At 36.6% G+C, this 21,340-nt stretch overlaps 1 protein-coding gene and 1 non-coding gene across 7 annotated transcripts in view; one reads left to right on the top strand and one right to left on the bottom strand.

Annotated features, from left to right (window-relative positions):
* Positions 1-21,340, top strand: part of DLGAP1 (DLG associated protein 1) — an 882,390-nt gene that overhangs the window by 653,486 nt on the left and 207,564 nt on the right. The window lies entirely within an intron of this gene.
* Positions 18,331-18,433, bottom strand: LOC126004917 (U6 spliceosomal RNA). Its single transcript, XR_007494131.1, has one exon. It is a non-coding gene; the product is annotated as a U6 spliceosomal RNA (small nuclear RNA).

Raw genomic sequence — 21,340 nt, 5'->3', positions numbered from 1 at the left:
AGTCTTACACTTATTCTAAGTGGCAGTCTCTCCACATGACTGCTTCTGTGTATGGGTCTCTGCTGGTTTCTTTGCCACTGCTAAAGCCACTTCAGCAGCAGAGAGAAACCCTAAGTTTCCAGCCCACATAATGAGGAAACCTATTTGTATTGTTAACCTACATACTTCAGTCAGAAAGATTTTGTCTTCTCTGCTTTACAAAAATGAGAAGTGTGACTTGCTTTTTATGCATATTATAAAAGAGAATTAGTTCAAAACCTTGATGTACACAATTAAACTTTTCATTTGTAGATATAATATTTTTGATCAGAAATCCTTTTTCAGTGGATCTCATTGATTTTAATGTGAAGTAAAAAATTTATCCAGGAAAAAAAAAGTAAGTGAATGGTGTAATAGGTTGCTTGATTGAGCAGATTCATTCCATTTAGGTTCAACAAATCACCTAACCATGGATGAAAAGTTCGCTCCAGACTCTGACATCAATCAAATTTAAAGAACTTGTTTGTCATCAATCTTACTGTCTTAATACTCAGGGACCTAAAATCCAATTATTTGTAGGTAAATTTTTACCATATTGAAAGAAGTAGTGTGCAATATCAAAATGGTAATTTGGAGCTTGCTGATCTATTTAAACATCATAAATTTAAAAAACTCTAAAAATAAAAACACTTAGTCTCTCTATTAGACATCATCAGAATAATATATATGTACATATATACACATATATAAATATAAATAAATATGACTACCATAATATTGCATTAAAAGTTCCAAGTGAAATATAGATAATTGCTTTTTGTGTTTATTATGAAGTAATAACCAACACAACTCTAAAAAGTTTAAAGTACAAAATTGGATAACCTGGCTAGCCCCTCTACTAATCACATACACATATTACTCTACAAGTTCCACTTCCTAAAATTACCTACTAATTTTTTCAGCTTATTCCTTGAAATGACCAATTTGTGTTGTAAGCGTTGATATTGAATCTTCAACACTCTTTTTGAAGATTCATTTAATCTCTAAGGTATATTCAGTGGAGACTATTGCTGAGTGTCCCTCTGAACATCTATGTTAGCCTTTTTCCCATTGTCTACCAAAGTACCCCAGCCAAGTTTATGAATGTGAAGTTAAAGGAAAACAAGGAGATCCAAGGAGATAGTACAGCAAATAAGGTATTTGCTTCACATGCTGCTGACCTGGATTTAATTCTTAGTAGCACATATACTAACCCAAACACCATCAGGAGTGACCCCTGAGTACAGAACCAGGAGTTAACCCTGAGCACAGTTGAAGGGGACCCAAAACTAAAAAATAAAAAAGTTGAGGAATGTTCATTAAAATTTTGAGTCTTGAAAATAACTTTTATAAACTCATGTTTATAATAATTTTTCGAAGGATATCTGGATCAAAGTTTTGAAAAGATGACTGGGGAAATGTTACATAATTTCCCCTTTGTAACTTTAAGTTTGGAGAAATAGTTCAAGTCCTCCAAAAACTATATACTGGCACTAGAGTGAAGTGAAAATGAATAGGAAAAGCATGTTTACATTTAGGTTATAATGTAGAGTCACCAATATCCCAAGAATGACCAAGGTTCCTAAGCAAAGAAGTCAAGAACTGGGTTGATGTGCAGTTAATTATGGGTGTGGTCCTCACAGAAGCCATTCTCTTAGATCTAGGTTGAGGCCACTTAGTATGGTGTGACCAAAACGAACATGAGCAGCTAGTGACTTCTTAAGTATATATTTCATTTGGGTTTGCACATGTTGCATGCACACATACTCTGATCTTCCATAATTTCTTATGGTGATGACAAGTTGTGGTTAATAATTATGAGAATGGTAACCAAGAAAATTTTAACTAAATTTTTCTTTAAAACTAGCTACATATAAAATTAGTTCTTCTAGATTTCCTCAGGATTTATATCTCTCACCTCCAAGCAATTCTATATGCAGTGCACAATCTGTTGTTCAGAGGCTAATGAACCAGTACAAGAGTTACACAAACTTGGGGCTGGAACGATAGCACAGTGATAGGGAGTTTGCATGCGGCCACCTAAGATGGACCTGGGATAGATTCCTGACATCCCATATGGTCCCCCAAGCCTGCCAGGAGTGATTTCTGAGCACAGAGCAAGGAATGACCCCTGTGTGCTGCCAGGTGTGGCCCAAAAACAAAATAAAACTAAGTGTTACACAAACCCTCTATTCTCCTCTCTAACTCTCTGCCTGACCCACTGGTAATTTTATAGGTTGTTCAAAATTGTTCCAAAGACAGGAAGGGAAAGGTGATTTCACAATAGGTATTGTGAAAGGTTGAAATGTCTCAGTAAAAATATACAGTGAATTGACCACCATTTCTGGATTCTGAGACTATATTTCATCTCCATGCAGCCATCTAGAAAAACGTGGCAGATAATAACTGTGAGATTAGAGATCAGCTATCCTAAATTGAAAACTTACTCCACTACTTACAGTTTGTGTGACAGTGGACAGGTGAAATAACTTTGAAAGCTTCAACTGATTGATCTGTTTATTGGGAATTATAAAAATTACTTTCTCATGGTATTATAGTGAAACAATTTATGTATAAAATGCCAAAATAGGGGCTGCAATGCAATAGGTAGCAATCACTACTGTTAACATCACTGTCTAAAAGTAAATAAGTTTTTGTTTTGGGGGCACATCCAGAGATGTTCAAGGATTATTTCTGGCTCTGCACTTACAAATTTTACTTCTGGTGAAACTTAGGGGACCATGTGGAATGCCATAATTTTATCTCCATAGTTTTCTAAATTATATAATTGTAATCCTACAATACTAACATACAATACTAAATATATGTCTTTCAAGTAACATGCGTTAACATTTCTTTGTGTGCATCTTTTAAGGCTTGATGTACATTTATTATTGTCATTCTATATGTACAGGAATGTGGATGGGGATTCTTAAACAGTGGTAGAAGGTGGAAAACCCCTCCCAGAAATTCTCGAATAACTGGGCTGAAGTTCAATGCAAGAGTATTAGCATGCCGAGCAGCTTAGGCACTCGGTTCTCAGACATTAATTAGGTTAACTCCTTAAGTAATCTGAGAATTCCTTATCACACCCTGGGTGTTTGTTGTTGGGTTTTTTGTTTGTTTATTTGCTTGTTTTGGGGTCACACCTAGCTACACTCAGGGATTACTCCTGGCTCTGCACTCAGAAATTACTCCTGGCAAGCTCAGGACCCCTTCTAGGATGCTGGGGATGGAACCTGGGTCAGCTGTCTGAAATGCAAATGCTTTACCTGTTTTGCTATCAGCAGGTAAATCCAGCTCCACACCCTGTTCATTTTTAAAGATGACACTACAGTTATTTTAACTAGTTCTCATAACTTCTGAAAGATAATCCACATTGTCTTAATCCTAAACACATTAAAATCAGACTGGTTTAATTGCTCTGGCTCAGAGACCAGACATCTGTAGCCAGATGGCATGCTGCCCAAGATGAGGACAATTACTATAGCTGGCACATTGTTCTCAATACCTTAAAGTTTGTGGTTGTCTTTTATAAATGAAGTAATGATTCCATATGCCAGATGCGTCATAGGTAACATTATTTAAAATAATCAGCCAAGTTATCATGTCATATTTAGCATTTATGTTCTTAAGCACATGCAGTTAACTTTATATTTAAATGGAGAGAAGCCATATAAATCTTTAACTTTAAGTGTGAATACCATGTATTATGTTTCATTAAAAATACTTAGAATAGACTCATTCTTCAGTCTTTCTTCACTAAGTTGCATTCCTTCTTAGAAATTGCTTGAGTGCTGGATTTCCTAAACTCATTCTTGTACCTTTTCACTGTGTGGATTATTTCCTGTATCGTTGTTTGCTTCCAGACCTGCGTCTTACCAGAATCTCTTTTTTGGAGCCCTGGTTCAACTAGCAGACTGAACCAGACATCATTCCCATCAATAGTGGTGAAGAGGATAGCTGCCAAATGCCTTACAGGTGACTGCTACTGTTCTGACCTGCTGCTGTGGGTTTTGAGATCAACCATGCCCAGAATTATTTGCAGAAGCTATGCAACTGGAAGTGAGCAGAGACCACCCAAAAAAGATGGAGCAAGAGGAGCCTGGCTACTCTGCTTCATGACCACACACATATCCTAATCAATTAACCCTAGCACAACATGCAGAAAACATCACACCATAGGCGTGACAATGGAGGAACAACGCAGGCCAATTGAGAATGAAGATGGCAGCTCTGATGACTCAAAAAGTGCCAACCAATTATTTAACCTCTTAGATAAGAAGTTTAGAGAAGAAATGTGGAGAGTGTTCATACAACTCAAAGATAGCATAGATCTAGCTGAACATTCCACAATGATAGAAATCAGAAACTCCAATCTGAAATAACAGGACTTAAAAATGTGGTAGGCAAAATGAAAACCTCACTAGAAAGCCTCTCCAAAAGAGTAACAACAGCTGAGGACCGAATCAGTGAGCTGGAAGATGAGATGCAGAACAACTCCATACAACAAAAGACAATGGAAAAAAGCCTTAAAACAAATGATCAGACAAGGGGGAAAAATCTTCAAAGAAAAAGAATGTGAACATATGAAAATATAAAGTTTATAAAGTCTTTGATAAACTCAACAGAAACAACATAAGAACCATTGGAATCCCAGAGACCCAGGAAAAAATATATTTCAGGAAGAATCAACAGTCAAGGAAATCATAGCAGAGAAATTCTCATAATTAAAGTTGTGTGCAAAAAATCTTGCTGTCCTAAGAGAACCAGTTAAAAGAGATCCAAAAATGTACCCCAAGAGTGCAGTTAAAGAAATAACTCCACTAATAACTATCATGACAATGGTAGTGAATGAGAGAAATAGAATGCCTGTCTCAAATACAGGCAGGGTCTTAGGAGGAGAGAGATGGGGGGAGGTGGGCATTTTATGGCTAAAACTTAATTATGAACAAGTTTGTGACCATGGTGCTTAAATAAAGAAATTACTTTTATCAAAAAAAACAAAAGAGATCTGCCCAAAAACCACCTTTGGCTGAACCTTATTCCTCACATGCTTTGATTCACATTTACTTCTTTATTAATCTTTATCATAAAATATTAATAACTCAATATTAAACATTCATTACAGAAGACCTTAATAACTTCATGCCATCATCATTGCAAATATTATTTGTTCATAGGACTATTTCATGCCTTTATTTAATATGATAATATAAAATGTGACAACTCAATTCTTTGAGCTTCTCCAGGCTTTAGAAAAGGACACAGTAAGTCCATCTTCATCTGAAGTAGAAACCCTAAACACATAGTGCAGATGCTCCACACATGTGGAAGTTTGGGAGGTCTAGAAGGTACTGGTGTAAGTGACGGGCTGTGCTTCTCTGCCTGCCAGATCCAGGCAGGATATAGTGTAGTCTGGCTGTAGCAAGCAACCAGGAGACTGATGTGGGGGGAGTTGAGTGGTCCTATGTGATCCTGGTGTATTATTTGAGAACTCTTAGATCATTTTCAATCTCCATTGTTAAAATTTTGTGATCTGAATACTTGAGTAATGACTTTGGTTAAAAACCCTTCCAAAGCCTATTGTTTTAAGCATGCAGACATTTCCATTTCCGTGTTTTATTTAGCATGCAATAAACAAATTAATGTGAGTTTATATCACACAAATTTTTAAATTCTTACATTTTGAGCTGGAGAGATAGCCAGCGGTAGGGCATTTGCCTTGCAAGCAGCCCATCCAGTGGTTTAAATCCAGGTGGTTCAAATCCCGGCATCCCATCCCATATGGTCCCACGTGCCTGCCAGGAGCGATTTCTGAGCACAGAGCCAGGAGTAACCCCTGAGCACTGCTGGGTGTGACCCAAAAACAAAAAATATATATATATGAAAATTTTTTAAGCTTTATTGATTGATTGATTGGTTGGTTGGTTGGTTGGTTGGTTGGTTGGTTGGTTGGTTGGTTGGTTTCTGGGCCACACCCAGTGGAGCTCAGGGTTCACTTCTGGCTCTCAGAAATCGCCCCTGGCAAACTGGAGGACCATATGGGATGCTGCGAATCAAATAGGGTCCCTCCCAATTCAGTCACATGTAAGGGAAACTCCCTACTGCTGTGCTATCTCTCTGGCCACTCAAAATTCTTAAATTTAATAACACTCCAATCTGCTAAGTCTAATTTGCTTCCATAATCAAGATGTGTTTGTAAATATTTGGGTGCCTTTTGGAGGAGGGTTTGGACCACATCTTACTGTGTTCAGGGCTTGCTGGCTCCACTTCGGATCACTTCTGGTCTGTTTGGTGGGCCATTTGAGATGGCAGGGATCTAATGCATGTTAGTCACATACAAGACAAGCACCTTATCCTCAGAATTATCTCTTTGGCTCCTAAGTGTTCAAAAATACGTGAGTGAGTTTAAAAAAAAAACAATTTTATGTTGTTTTTTATGTTATTTTTATGTGATTTATGGGATAGTGACACAGCACAGAACATTTAAAGATGTTCTCCTTTGCATTGGTAGGAATAAAATATTAACTGTTTTGGGGGCTGGAGAGATAGCACAGTGGTAGGTCATTTGCCTTGAGCGCAGCCAACCCAGGACCCATGGTGGTTCTATTCCCAGTATCCCATATGATCCATGAGCCTGTCAGGGGCAATTTCTGTGTGCACAGCCAGGAGTAACCCCTGAGCATCACCAGGTGTGACCCCAAAACCAAAAAATACATATATATTAACTGTTTTAACTTACTAGGACATTTCCCCCCATTGATTTGTTATCAAGAATAGCTAGGCACCTGTTATATACAAAATACAGTTTATATCTGGTGGTGGGATGAACAAAATAAGATAAGCTCTCTGCAAATATGAGTTAATAAAATAAATGTTTTTATCTCCAAGAACTGACAAATCTTGTGCTATAGTTATGACATAAGTACCTTATTACCAGCAAACATGTCAAATTTTGGGTATAGAGCTCAGCAAAAAGTGCATTTATTTTTTTAGTTTCCATTTAGATTAAAGCTCTCAGACCTCTGCATAATATTCTCAGACTGCCCCCTTTACATCAAAAAAGACCATCTAAAAATGTATAAAGAACACATTATTGGGCCCGGAGAGATAGCACAGCAGCGTCTGCCTTGCAAGTAGCTGATCCAGGACCAAAGGCGGTTGGTTCGAATCCTGGTGTCCCATATGGTCCCCCGTGCCTGCCAGGAGCTATTTCTGAGCAGACAGCCAGGAGTGACCCCTGAGCACTGCTGGATGTGGCCCAAAAACCAAAAAAAAATTATTAAATGTATAAAGAACTCATTAATTCATAATTAATTTTTATTCTTCCAGACTGATATTTTTTGCATTTTTATCATTTTATTGTGGCCCATGTAAATTATAAGTCTTTCACATAATATTTAAGATACATAGTGACTGTTTCTTCCAGCCTGATTTTTTTTTGGGGGGGGTGGGATTTGGGTCACAGCCAGCAGTGCTCAGAGGTTACTCCTGGCTCTATGCTCAGAAATCGCTCCTGGCAGGCATGGGGGATCATATGGGATGCCGGGATTCTAACCACCATCCTTCTGCATGCAAGGCGAACACCCTACATCCATGCTATCTCTCTGGCCCCCCAGCCTGATTGTAAACAGAAGTAATAGTGTTCTTTTAAGTGGGATATACTAAAGTTCATTGCTGGCAAGAAACATAGACAATAGAACAACAGAAAACAGCTCAACTCAAAAATCAAAAGAGAGAAAGCTTTTTCAAATTAATGCTGGATATTTGGAGATATTAAATATGTTCTTTCATATTTAATGCTTTTCTTTTATTCAGATACATGTAAATTATTCTGGAAACATGCTAGCCTGGCCCTTATGGAAGTAGATACAACAGAAACTGGAGCTAACATATGCATATTATTTTCCCACTCCAAATTGAAATTGCTTTGCTCTAGCATTAAGACCCCTCTTTTAAGATACCCTCTTTTTTAAAATTTTTATTTAAGCACCACGATTACAAACATGTTGTAGCTGTATTTTAGTTTTATATATATATATATATATATTTAAAAAAACCACCAGTGCACATATCCATCACCATTGCCCTCCATCTCCCTCCTCCCTCACCCCTTGCCTGTATTTGAGACAGGCATTTTCTTTCACTCACTACCATTGCCATAATAGTTGTCAGTGTTGTTATTTCTCTAACTGAACTCACCACTCTTTGTGGTAAATTATATCATGGGCTGGTCCTTTCAGCCCTCATCTCTATTGCCTCTAAGTATTATTACAATAATGTATTTTATTTTTTTTAAATCATAGATGAGTAAGACTAATCTCTGTCTATCTCTCTCCCACTGACTTATTTCACTCAGCATAATAGTTTCCATGTCTATCCATGTAAAGGAAAATGTCATGACTTCATTTTCCTGATAGCTGCATAATATTCCATTGTGTAAATGTACCAGTTTCTTTTTTTAATATTTTATTTAAACAAAAACATGACTGCAGTTGGGTTTCAGTCATAAAAAAGAAACCCACTCCCTTCACATTTGCAACATTCCCATCACCAAAGACCCCATCTCCCTTTCACCCACCCTGCCTGTTTTCAAGACGGGATTTCTACTTCCCTCACAAATTGACATTGTTATGATAGTCCTCAGTGCAGTTATTTTTCTAACTGCACTCACCACTCTTTGTAGTGAGCTTCATATCATGAGCCGGTCCTTCCAGCCCTCATCTCTGGGAATTATTTCAATAATGTCTTTTGTTTTTCTTAAAACCCATAGAGTTTCTTAAAACCCATGAGTGAGACGATTCTGTGTGTCGCTCTCTCCTCTGACTTATTTCACTCAGCATAATAGATTCATTGTACATCTATGTATAGGAAAATTTCATGACTTCATCTTTCCTGATAGCTGCAAAATATACCATTGTGTATTTGTACCACAGTTTCTTTAGCCATTCATCTGTTGAAGGGCATCTTGATTGTTTCCAGAGTCTGGCTATTGTAAATAGTGCTGCAATGAATACAGGTTTGAGAAAGGAGTTTTTGTATTGCATTTTTGTGTTCTTTGGGTCTGTTCCTAGGAGGTATCACAGTTTCTTTAGCCACTCATCTGTTGTCAGGCATCTGGGTTGTTTCCAGATTCTGACTATTGTAAATAGAGCTGCAATAAATATAGGTGTGCAGGAGGCATTTTTGTATCCCTAGGAGTAGTATAGCTAGATTATATGAGAGCTCAATTTCCAGTTTTATAAGGAATCTCCATATTGTTTTTCATAAAGGTTGAACTAGATGGCATTCCCACCAGCAGTGAATGAGAGTTCCCTTCTGTCCACATTTCTGCCAGAACAAATTGTTCTTGTTCTTTGTAATGTGTGGCATTCTCTGTGGCATGAGATGGTACCTCATTGTTGTTTTGATTTGCATCTCCCTGATGATTAATTATGTGAAACACTTTTTCATGTGTCTTTTGGACATTTGTAGCTTTTCTTTGAGGAATTGTCCATTTCTTCTCCCTATTTTTTTGATAAGGTTAGATGACTTTTTCTTGTTAATTTCAGTCAGTACCTTGCATATCTTAGATATTAGCCCCTTATCTAATGGGTATTGAGCGAATAGTTTCTCCTATTCTGTAGGTATTCTAGTCACTATTTTCTCGAGGTGCAGAAGCTTCTCAGCTTAATATAGTCCCATCTGTTTATCTCTGCTTCCACTTGTTTGGATAGTGCTGCTTCCCCCTTGAAGATGCCATTAGTCTCAATGTCATGGAGTGTTTTACCTACATGTTCTTCTTTATACCTTATGATTCTAGGTCTGATATTAAGGTCATTAATCCATTTGGATTTGATCTTATGTTCCTTTTAAACTTAATAAACAGGTTCCAAAGAGGAACCTGTGAAATTCATGAAAAGCTTTTACTGATTCAGTAGTTTAAAATAGGAACTGTGATTCTGTACTTCTTATAAGATCCCATTTGAGACCCATTGCTAATAGCTATGTCCAAATTTTGAGTAACCTGCTTTTTTAAAAATACTCTAAAAAACACAAGTTAAATTTGCAGGGTGAATATGAAATGAAAGAAACTATTAACCTAATTCCCACCTAAAATGGGGTTAATATCTAAGATATATAAGGTACTGACAGAGCTCAACATGAAAATCATCTAACCTTATCAAAAAATGAGACGTGAACAGACATTTCCTCAAAGAATAAATGGCCTCAAAGAATACAGACAGATGGTGAAAATACACATAAAAATGCTCCAATTCACTACTCATCAGGTAGATGCCAGTCAAAAAACATGAGGTATCATCTCACACCACAGAGATTAGCACACAACACAAAGAACAACCACTGTTGGTGTGGATGCAGGGAGAAAGGAATTCTAATTTACTGCTGGAGGAATGCCATCTAGTCCAGCCTTTCTGGGAAACAATATGGATATTCCTCAAAAAGAACTGGAAATTGAGCTCCCATATGATCCAGCAATACCACACCTAGAAATATACCTTAGAAACACAAAAACACAATACAAAAATGCCCTCTTCACTCCTATGTGCATAGCAGTACTATTTACAATTGCCAGAATCTGGAAACAACCCAGACGCCGGACAATAGATGAGTGTCAAAAGAAACTCTGGTACATCTATACAATGGACTACAACACAGCTGTTAGGAAAAAGGAAGTCATGAAATTTGTCTGTACATGTATGACATGGAGACTATTATGCTGAGGAAAATGAGTCAGAGGAAAAGAGATAGAATAGGCTCATTCATCTGTGCTATATAAGAAATATAAAAGACAGGATAGTAATAATGTCCAGAGATAATAAAGACGAGGGCTGAAAGGACCAGTCCTTGATATGAAGCTTACCACCATGAAGCATAGTGAGCACAGTTAGAGTAATAACTACATGATAACAGTAGTGAGTGAGAGAAAGAGAATGCTTCTCCCAAAGATAGGCAGGGGGTGGTAGGAGAGAAATGGGGAACATTGGTGGGTGAAGGTTGGACTGATGAAGGGTGGTGTACATTCAATGGCTGAAACCCAACTACAAACATTTCTGTAACCAAAGTGTTTAAATAAAAAAAATTATTTTTTAAAATAAATTTGTAGGATGAAATATCAGAAATGAAGGTGGGGTAAAAATAATAATGAAATTATGTCTAACTATGTTTAATTACAGTATGTAAGAATAGTAAAAATATAAGAAAATTAACTCTAGTTTATTCATTATCTTTATATCAAATCCTGTGATGTTTATAAAATACTCAGACATTATTATTTATTTGTAGTTCTATCTTTTTTTGAAATGTGTTTAATTTTCCACTAATAAACTTCATCACTTTCAACTTAAATGCTAGAAATGCTATCCTAAGAGAAAGAAATGTTCTTTTAGTAGAATATTTATCTTGTAAGTTAAAGTAGATAAGATCCCCTGGAGTTTTTGAAATATGTGAAAGAAGACTATAAGAAAATTTCAGATCATGGTCAGTTCTGCCACTAACTAGCTATAACGCAGCTTCTTGTGAGCCTGTGAAATGACAAACTTAGAAAATAGGCCATATCGCTTCACTTCAGGCCCCTGAACTTCTTTGATTCCTCGATTAAGTTACTGGTGAATGGCAAAGATTAAACTTGATTTGTACGAGTTCCACTGGAATTCCTAGAAGGCTTCCAACCTTGGAGATTTGCCCCCTCCTTGTGTTACAGGAGTCATCAACCATCGATGGCAATCGGAGTTTTCTGCACAATTACTTGGTGTCTGATGCCCCCTGCAGACACATATTAGTACTAAGTCATTTCTTGGTCAGGGCTGCCATTTCCTTAGAAACACACACACACACACACACACACACACACACACACACACACACACACACACACACACACTCCTCTCCTCTGCATTTTTCCATTATACTATAAAAAGTGAATGGAAGAGAATAGGGATTTTTTTTTACCTCTCCAGACAGCAACACATAAAAGAAAAAAACTTTATTTATTGTATCAAGCTGGCTTTCATACATTTCTTACCAGAATCTTGGAGTTTCCACAGTAGAGTATTGTGATCTATTCTACTGCTACCAAAATAGAGTGCAGTTTGACCATAAGGCTTTTATTTCATTTTTATTTCTTTTTAATGTGTTAGTAAGTGGTTGTTTGGTGCTTCTCTAGAAAAGTTAAACCATCCTCAATTGAGTGGGTATTATCTTTCCATAATCTCTCTCTAAGCACAGAAATTACTATAATTTACTATGACATAAAGATAATAGAAGTGGGTAGAAGTCATCTTTTTAACATCTAAGCACCTTCCTGAAAAGCTTTTCATTACTAAGGGCCCTAATTATTACTGTATTTGTACCTAATTGATTGACTCAGAGTATGTGTGCTCATTTGAATACAATTTGATTCTGGTGATAATGAATTGATGGGTCATGTTTCTATTTTGCTAGCAAATACTTTAAATGTGTTTGCCTTATATTCTGGGCAATTCTAATTTCTGTTCAGAATCTGTGAAGTGAGTGATTCTTCACATTTTCTAGAAAACCCTTTTTTCTTTTATTTTTTCTTTTTGGTTAGATAAATGAGCAGTTTTCTCTAAGTTACAGAACTGTTGCACTTCTATAGCTAAAGATGATGTAAATAAAATATGACTGATGTATATGTATTCATATTTATTTCATGGCAAATCAAAGCTGTGTTTAAATAACTTTCCTATATTTACCACCAGACTTTTCTTGCCTTAGTTAAAACTTCAATACTCTAAGAAGCTGTGATTCCTAGTTATATGTTGAAAAAGTAGGCAATATTCAAAACAGGCTGCAATTTGGATATAACCTGCATTTCCTAGGAAATAAGAGAGTAACTAAGTGGTGCATTTGGATAAGAAAAATTTCTCCCAATACAATCCTTGACTCTTGTCTTTCTCTCTTGAAATGTCTCTGTCCACTGAAAGGAAGGAAGGGAAGTAGCATAGAGGGGGCTTATACATAGCGGTATCTTTGAGATCTGCCAATCTATGTCTGCATATCTATGTTCTTCGTCTTCATTGCATCATGTGTTGTGTGCATGAGTATGTGAAAATACTGGACTAGAAAACAAATGATCTAATAAAATTTTTGTAAATATGCAAAAATAAGGAAGCAACAATAAAATCAACTATATTCTGACTAAACAAAAAATTATTCTTATTATTATTTTGGCATTTTTACATCTCTATTTTTGTTGTTTGGAGTGAGTTTTATATCCATACATTTTCAATATTTTACTGTTTTTACTTTATAAATGACCCTGCAATCAACTTCATTGTTTGTACTTTAAAGCTACTTTCTTAAGAGAGATTCCTAGATGGAAATTTAGACATACTTTGTCTTTTTTGTTAAACTTGTAGATCATATCAAATTTCACAGCTTCTCTCACCATATTCATGCCAATGTTGGAGTGTTTCTTAATTTCCAGATCTTTGATATAGGAAAGTAATATCTTAATTTTGTTTTATTTGGTTGATTGGTAGCAATAGGCAATATTTTCACAAGTTGATTAGTTCTTATATTCACTTACAATATGAATTTTATTTTAGTTTACATATGATGATTACAGTAGTGTTTAAGTTTATAGTGCTGATGTACATAAGGTACTGTACACCACCATCACCAAAATGATCCTCTTCTACCACTATTCTTTTTGCTTGTTTTGTTTGGGGGGTCACACCTGGCTTAGTTCTGGCTCTGTGCACAGGGCTCACCCCTGATGTTTTCAGGAGACCAGGAATGGTTGATGGAAATTGGACCAAGATTGGATACATGTGCAGCCAGTGCGTTACACACTAGACTATCTCTCTGACCCTTCTCACTATTTTTATAAGTAAATTATTTTATTAAATATTTTCCTTAAAGCATTGTGATTTACAAAGTTATTCATAATTAAGTTTTAGACATACAATGTTTCAGCTCCAATCCAACGTCAATACACTGTCAACCTTCAATACAATGTCAACCACCAATGTTAGCTACCAGTGTCAACTTCCAGTGTCAGCACAAATTCAGTGTCAACTTCTCTCCACGGGTGTTCCCAGTGTCCATCCTATACCTCTCCAAGTTCCCTGCCCCACCTACCATCATAATAGGCATATTTTTAAAGTTTGGTTGTTAAGGTTTGGATCTCATGATTTCATTGCTGCTCACTTCATGGTTTGGATATTTAGTTCTGTCCTTCCTTAACACCACTAATGCATCTGAGTTTCCTTTACCCCTGTCCCATGTTATTTACACATCTGTATTTCTCTTCCACTCAAGTGATTTCCTTCTCACAATTCTCTGGGGCCAAAAATGTTCTAGACAACCCCTTCTTAAAACATTGAATTCCTTCATGTAATTATTCTGAATACCACATATAAGTGATATCCTGTATTTATGCTTCTTCTAACTTCATTTAACAGTTCAATTACTTTATTACTCCAGTTCCATCAGTGTTGCAGTGAATTGCATCATTCCTTACATCTATGTAATAATTCATTGTATGTGTGTATGTGTATGTACCACACCTTTATGATCCACTCATCTGTTAAGCATCAGGGCTGATTCTAATCTTAGCTATTATACTGAATGTTTTTATAAATAATGGTGTGTGTATATATCTTTTTGGATCACTGTTTTTCTGTCCTAGAGATAAGTACCAAAAGAAGAATTGTTGTCCATCTGTTGGTTTTCCTCCAAGAATTGTTTATTCATTTACTCTCCCAATTGTTGATGGTAATTTTTAATTAGGGGCATTAATCGTTTTGAGTACGTTGTGTATCCTAGATACCAAACCTTGATTTCCTTTGAGTTGACTTTTGTGTAAGGTGTGAAATATGTACCCGGCTTTAATTTCTTACACATGGACATCCAATTGTCCCAACACCATGTTTTAAAGAGGCTGTCTTTATTCCATCTCATGTTCTCAGCTCCTTTGTCAAAAATTAGTTGACAATATAACTGGGGATTGTCTTCATATATTCTATTCTCACCTATTGGGCAGAAAGTCTGTCTTTCATGGCATTGTTCCAATATCATGTTGTTTTGATCACTATGGCTTTATTATTTACCTTTAAGTAGGTAAAAGATGTGTCCTAGTTTCTTGTTTTTTAGTCTGATTTTGGCTATGTGAGTTTTTTATGATTCCACACAAACTTTAGAACTGACGAAGTTCAGGGCCGTAGAGATAGCACGTAGGTAAGGCATTTGCCTTTCATGCAGAACATCATTGGTTCGAATCCCGGCATCCCATATGGTTCTCCAAGCCTGCCAGGAGCTATTTCTGATTGCAGAGCCACGAGTAACCCCTGAGCGCTGCCGGGTGTGACCCAAAACCAAAGAATTGACGAAGTCCTTGAAAAAACGTTGTCTGAATTTGAATAAGGATTGCATTGAATCTATATAATAGTTTAAGTAAGATGGCCATCTTGATAATATTGAATATTGATCCTTCCAATCCATTATCATGGAATGCTTTTTCATTTCCTTATATATTCATCAATTTCTTCCTTAAATGTTTGGAAGTTTTCATGCTTTAGGTCTCTCCCCTCTTTTGTTAAGTTGATTCCTAGGTACTTGATGGTTTTTACACTATTTAAGTAGAATACACTCTTTGATCTCTTTCTCCTCTGACTTCTTATTTGTATAAAGGCATGTAACTGATTACTGTGTGTTGACTTTGTAGCTGGCAACTTTGCTGTATTAGTTCATTGTTTCTAGTTTTTTGTGAACTCTTTAGGGTCTTCAATATATACCATTATGTCATCTACAAATAGAGATTGTCTGACTTTCTCTTTTTTCATTTGAATCCCTTTGATTTCCTTCTCTTGCCTGATTGCTATTACTAGAAATTCTAATGCAATATTGAATAAAAGTGGAAACAATGGACATCAGTGCCTTCTGCCTGACCTTAGTAGGAACACTTTCAGTTTTTCCCCCATTAAGAATAATATTGTCTATGGGCTTTTTATAGACAGCTGTTACTATCTTGAGGAAGGCTCCTTCCACCCCTGTTTTTGCTGAGGATTTTAATCATGAATGGGTATTGTATCTTGTCAAAATTTTTTTCATGAAGTTCTTTAGGAACAATTCTTTATATATAAGCTACCATGTTTGCAGTCAATCAGAAATAAACTCTGCTGGGTACATTTAAGCATTAGAAAGACCCTTTCCTTACTGCTTCCTTAAGAAAAAAATTTTTTTCCATATATGCCATGGATTTGAACATGGCATATATGTCATGTGAAATATGTCACGATCATACAGGTCACCTTCTGTATGCCCCTCATCCATGGCCAGTCTCAAATTCTACCTGATCAGGATCTTGACCCTTCATGCTGTCCTTTTTTTTGGGCGGGGGGGGGGGCCCACACCCGTTTGATGCTCAGGGGTTACTCCTGGCTAAGCGTTCAGAAATTGCCCCTGGCTTTGGGGGACCATATGGGATGCCGGGGGTTCGAACCACGGTCCTTCCTTGGCTAGCGCTTGCAAGGCAGAACTTTACCTCTAGCGCCACCTCGCCAGCCCCATCATGCTGTCCTAATTCTTTAAGACCTTCATCAAGTTCATATTGGGCCCTAACACCCTCTCAAACATACTCAATAAACATTTAAGGAAGTCTAATATATGTGGGCCACTGTAATAAATTTTGAGAATATAATGATATTTTCCCCCATACTCCCAAATTTTGATATGTAGTCAATGTCCATAAGAACACATAGTTCTGGGGCTGGAGTGATAGCACAATGGTAAGACATTTGCCTTGCATGCAGACAATCCTGGACGAACCCAGCTTTGATCCCCATCATCTGATATGGTCCCACCAGCCTGCCAGGAGCGATTTCTGAGCACAGAACCAGAAGTAACCCCTGAGTGCTGCTAGGTGCAACTCAAAAACTCAAACAAAGAAAGAAAGAAAGAAAGAAAGAAAGAAAGAAAGAAAGAAAGAAAGAAAGGAAGGAAGGAAGGAAGGAAGGAAGGAAGGAAGGAAGGAAGGAAGGAAGGAAGGAAGGAAGGAAGGAAGGAAGGAAGGAAGGAAGGAAGGAAGGAAGGAAGGAAGGAAGGAAGGAAGGAAGGAAGGAAGGAAGGAAGGAAGAAAGAAAGAAAGAAAGAAAGAAAGAAAGAAAGAGGGAGGGAGGGAGGAAGGAAGGAAGGAAGGAAGGAAGGAAGGAAGGAAGGAAGGAAGGAAGGAAGGAAGGAAGGAAGGAAGGAAGGAAGGAAGGAAGGAAGGAAGGAAGGAAGGAAGGAAGGAAGGAAGGAAGGAAGGAAGGAAGGAAGGAAGGAAGGAAGAAAAGAAAAGAAAAAAGAAAAGAAAGGAAAGGAAAGGAAAGAAAAAAAAAGAAAAGAAACCCAGAGAGACTGACCAGCAAGCAGTTGTGACTGATTCAGTAGACCTCTGCTAGGAGCAGGCTCAGTTTTGTCTTCCTGAGCACTGCCCTGCTCCATGTATCTCTGAGATTTTGCTCTCCTAGGTCTTCCGATCTGAAATGCCTCTGTCTGCTTTGTGATTCTTGGTGACAGTCTTGTTACTGATGGTGTATCTATTTTCCTTCTGACACTCTTCCTAATGCCTCAACTCCAAACAAGTATCTTCTGTTTCTGTTCTCTTTTTATTGTTTTCTTAAACAATTATTATAAAATTAATAATTGAGCCAGAGAGATAGCACAGTGGTAGGACATTTACCTTACACACAGCCCATTCACGATGAATGGTAGTTAAAATTCCATCATCTCATATGGTCCCCCGTGCCTGCCAGGAGCGATTTATGAGTGCAGAGACAGGCGTAACCCCTGAACGCCACTGGGTGTGACCCAAAACCCAAAAATAAATAAATGAATGAATGAATGAATGAATGAATGAATGAAATGAATGCTTATGTTCTTGTGAAAGTTTTTTAATCACTCCTTTAAATCTGGGTGTTAACCTAATTCGATACAGTATTCTTAATCCTAAATGTTTTCTTTTCTAGATGTGAATATATCATGCAGTTTCCTTCTGGCTTATTGGCATATTGAGAAATCTAACAGTTGTTTGGTGTCTCCTTTCTATGTGTCTGAGTCTTTGCTTCTGTCTCAGCTGCTTTGAGATTCTCTCTCTGACTTAAAATGTGAAGTTCTTTTTTTTTTTTTTTTGGTTTTTTGGGTCACACCCGGCGGTGCTCAGGGGTTACTCCTGGCTATCTGCTCAGAAATAGCTCCTGGCAGGCTCAGGGGACCATATGGGACACCGGGATTCGAACCAACCACCTTTGGTCCTGGATCGGCTGCTTGCAAGGCAAACACCGCTGTGCTATCTCTCCGGGCCCAAAATGTGAAGTTCTTATGAATCTGTATGTCATCCTTATGCATGGACTGTTCCAATATTCTCTGTATTGTTCCTATTCTTGTACTGTGATGCCAAACTTAGGTTTTAAGAAATGCATTAATTAATTTCCCAATAGTATGAATATAAAAAAAAAAACAACATTTTTTGTTTGTCCTTCAGTTTTTGATTTTTGTTTTGTGGTGCCAGAGATTGAGTTCAAGGTTTCACATATACTGAACAAGTGTTCTATCACGGAGCTATATCCCTGGGCCTTGTTTGATTTCTAATTCAAATGTTTAGTGATTAGAAAATATTGTATAATGTTAATCCTGTTAAGTATATTCAGATGTGTGTTTTGGCCCAGTGTCTGAGCTGTCTTAAGAAATGTTTCATATTTTACTGGAGCAACAGTACAATGGGTAGGGCATTTGCCTTGCATTTAGAAGACGCAAGTTCAATCCCCAGCATCTCATTTGGTCCCTCAAGCCTGCCAGAATGAATTTCTGAGCACAGAAACAGGAGTAACTCCTGAATACTGCCAGATGTGGCCCAAAACCAAAAGACAAAAAAAGAAAAGAAAAAGAAATGTTCTAGGTGCATTAAAAAATATGTACCGGAGGCCTGGAGAGATAGCACAGCGGCGTTTGCCTTGCAAGCAGCTGATCCAGGACCTAAGGTGGTTGGTTCGAATCCCGGTGTCCCATATGGTCCCCCGTGCCTGCCAGGAGCTATTTCTGAGCAGACAGCCAGGAATAACCCCTGAGCACCGCCGGGTGTGGCCCAAAAACAAAAACAAAAAAAAAATATGTACCGGTATATTCTTACTTTGTTCATAGAGTATTCTAGAGATGTCTATTATATCTAGTTATTTGATAATGTTATTTATGACTTTAATACATTTCATAATTTTATTCACAACTATTTAATCATTGTTGAGAGTCATGAATTAATGTGTTCAAATATTACTCTTGTATTATTTTTCCCCTTCAATTTTGCTTTCAGTTTGTTTTGCTTCAGTATTTTAGGGTTCCATTATTAGATGTATATTTTTTATAATCATAGTATCTAAGACATTCATACATTTTATCATTTCAATAACTCATCTTAAGTGAAAGATTTTATTATAAGTTAAGTTTCATCTAAAATTACTATAATTCAGTTCTCTATAGATTTGCTGTGCTTTTACTTTTAGCATATTTTCATTTTTCATATTTTCATTTTTAAGGTAATTTATGTCTCCTGACTTAACTTAGGAGGAAATATTTTTCATCCAGAGTAACAGTTTCTGCCTTTGACTGGGATATTCATATGTGATATAATTTTTATATTATATAATTCTATTTACTATTCTGTTATTAAGTTATATATCTTCTGTTTTCTTTGTTCCTCTTCTCTTCCACTATTGCTTCCTTTTTGTTAGGTATTTTGTCTCTAGTGTACCATTTAGACTCCTTTTTATTTTATACTATATATTTAAAAAATTATTTTCTGAATAACTCTAATATTATTCAATCACTCTGGCTTCCCTCTCTGTCTTACTATAAAACTTAATTTATATGTTTAGTGTTGTTCCATGGTCTTTGAAGCTTTTCTTTTTTTTTTTTCCCCTTAACCTAATGGGTTAAAAACTGAGGGTAATGAACGTTAATAAGGCGGGATATCAAATTGGGTTTTGGGGGGTGAAGGGATAGTAGAATTTCTGAAGTGGGGAGTAGGGCTAGTATATAGGAAGGGTTATATACACTAGAGGCATTGTTCGTTTACAATTTAGGTTTGGCTCTCATAGAGGAGTCCTCTCTCTATGTACTCATGCCCACATAAAGACAAACATTAGTGGTTTATTCTTAAGGTTTTGTTAGAGATCTGACCCTAATAGGATGGGTCTGAATTCTTAAAAACTGGTTGAATTAAGATAAATAATTAGCTTAGAAAGCTTTTCTTTTTATATATATTTTTTTTATTTATCAAGGAATATGACGTGAATATTGACTTCCAATTCTGACTTGGAATACTGTTAATGATGATTTCATGTGTCTGTAATTCCAACAACACAACCATCACCAGTGTATCCTCCTCCCTTCCTTTGCCCACTTTTTAATCTTGGCCCCTTTTACTTCCTCCAAATGAGTTTTGTGGATCAGTTCTCCTGTTGTTGCCTTTAGCCTTTTTTGCTATCTTGATGAGTATCTTTAAGTCACAAATAAAAGGCATCATCTTGTATCTATCCTTCTTCTGGTGATTTCATTCAACATAGTATTCTCTAATTTTATATTCATGTTGTGGAAAATGGCATGATTTTTGTTCTTTCTTAGAACTTCAAAATGTTCCGTATTATTTATACAACTTCTTGATCCAATCATCAGTAGTTAAACATCAGTAGTTGGGTTGCTTCCAAATTTTGGTATTATACTAGAAATTTTGTTCATTTGTTTTTATTTTGTTTTCTAATCTACAGATTGCCTGGTTTCTCTTGACTTATATTTTTTACCTAATTTCTCTGACAAAGCATTCCAACACAGTTTAAAAAAATAGTAGTAAGAATAGGCAGTCTTTTTTTAATTATTTTGTTTAAGCACCGTGCTTTACAAGGTTATTCATAACAGTGTTTTTCACAGTTAGAAAATTGTTCATAGTTGAATTTCAGTCACATATTGTATAATATCCTTCACCAGTGCACATTTCCCAACAGAATATCCCCAGTTTCTCTCTTCCACTTCCCCCTGACCAATGGTAGATATCCCCCCACCTTCTTTCTCTTTTTTTTTCTTTTCAACACTGTTTGCACTATTGTTCCTGAAGGAGTATCATGCATATCATTTTATCTCCTTTCACTCAGTTCTTGTCCAGATGATCATTTCCATTGTCATAGTAGTTCCTTCTCTGCCCTAATTACATTCCCCCATTCTGTATGGCAAGCTTTCTATCATGGAGTGGTCCTCTTGGCCCTCATCTCTATTTTATCTAGATATTATTACCATAATATCTTTTTTATTTTATTTTAGGGACACA

The sequence above is a fragment of the Suncus etruscus genome, chromosome 3, assembly GCF_024139225.1.
Source record: "Suncus etruscus isolate mSunEtr1 chromosome 3, mSunEtr1.pri.cur, whole genome shotgun sequence".
Classification (NCBI taxonomy): Eukaryota; Metazoa; Chordata; class Mammalia; order Eulipotyphla; family Soricidae; genus Suncus; species Suncus etruscus.
Note: the sequence above shows the minus strand (reverse complement) of the source record. Positions and strands in the feature narration are given on the sequence as shown.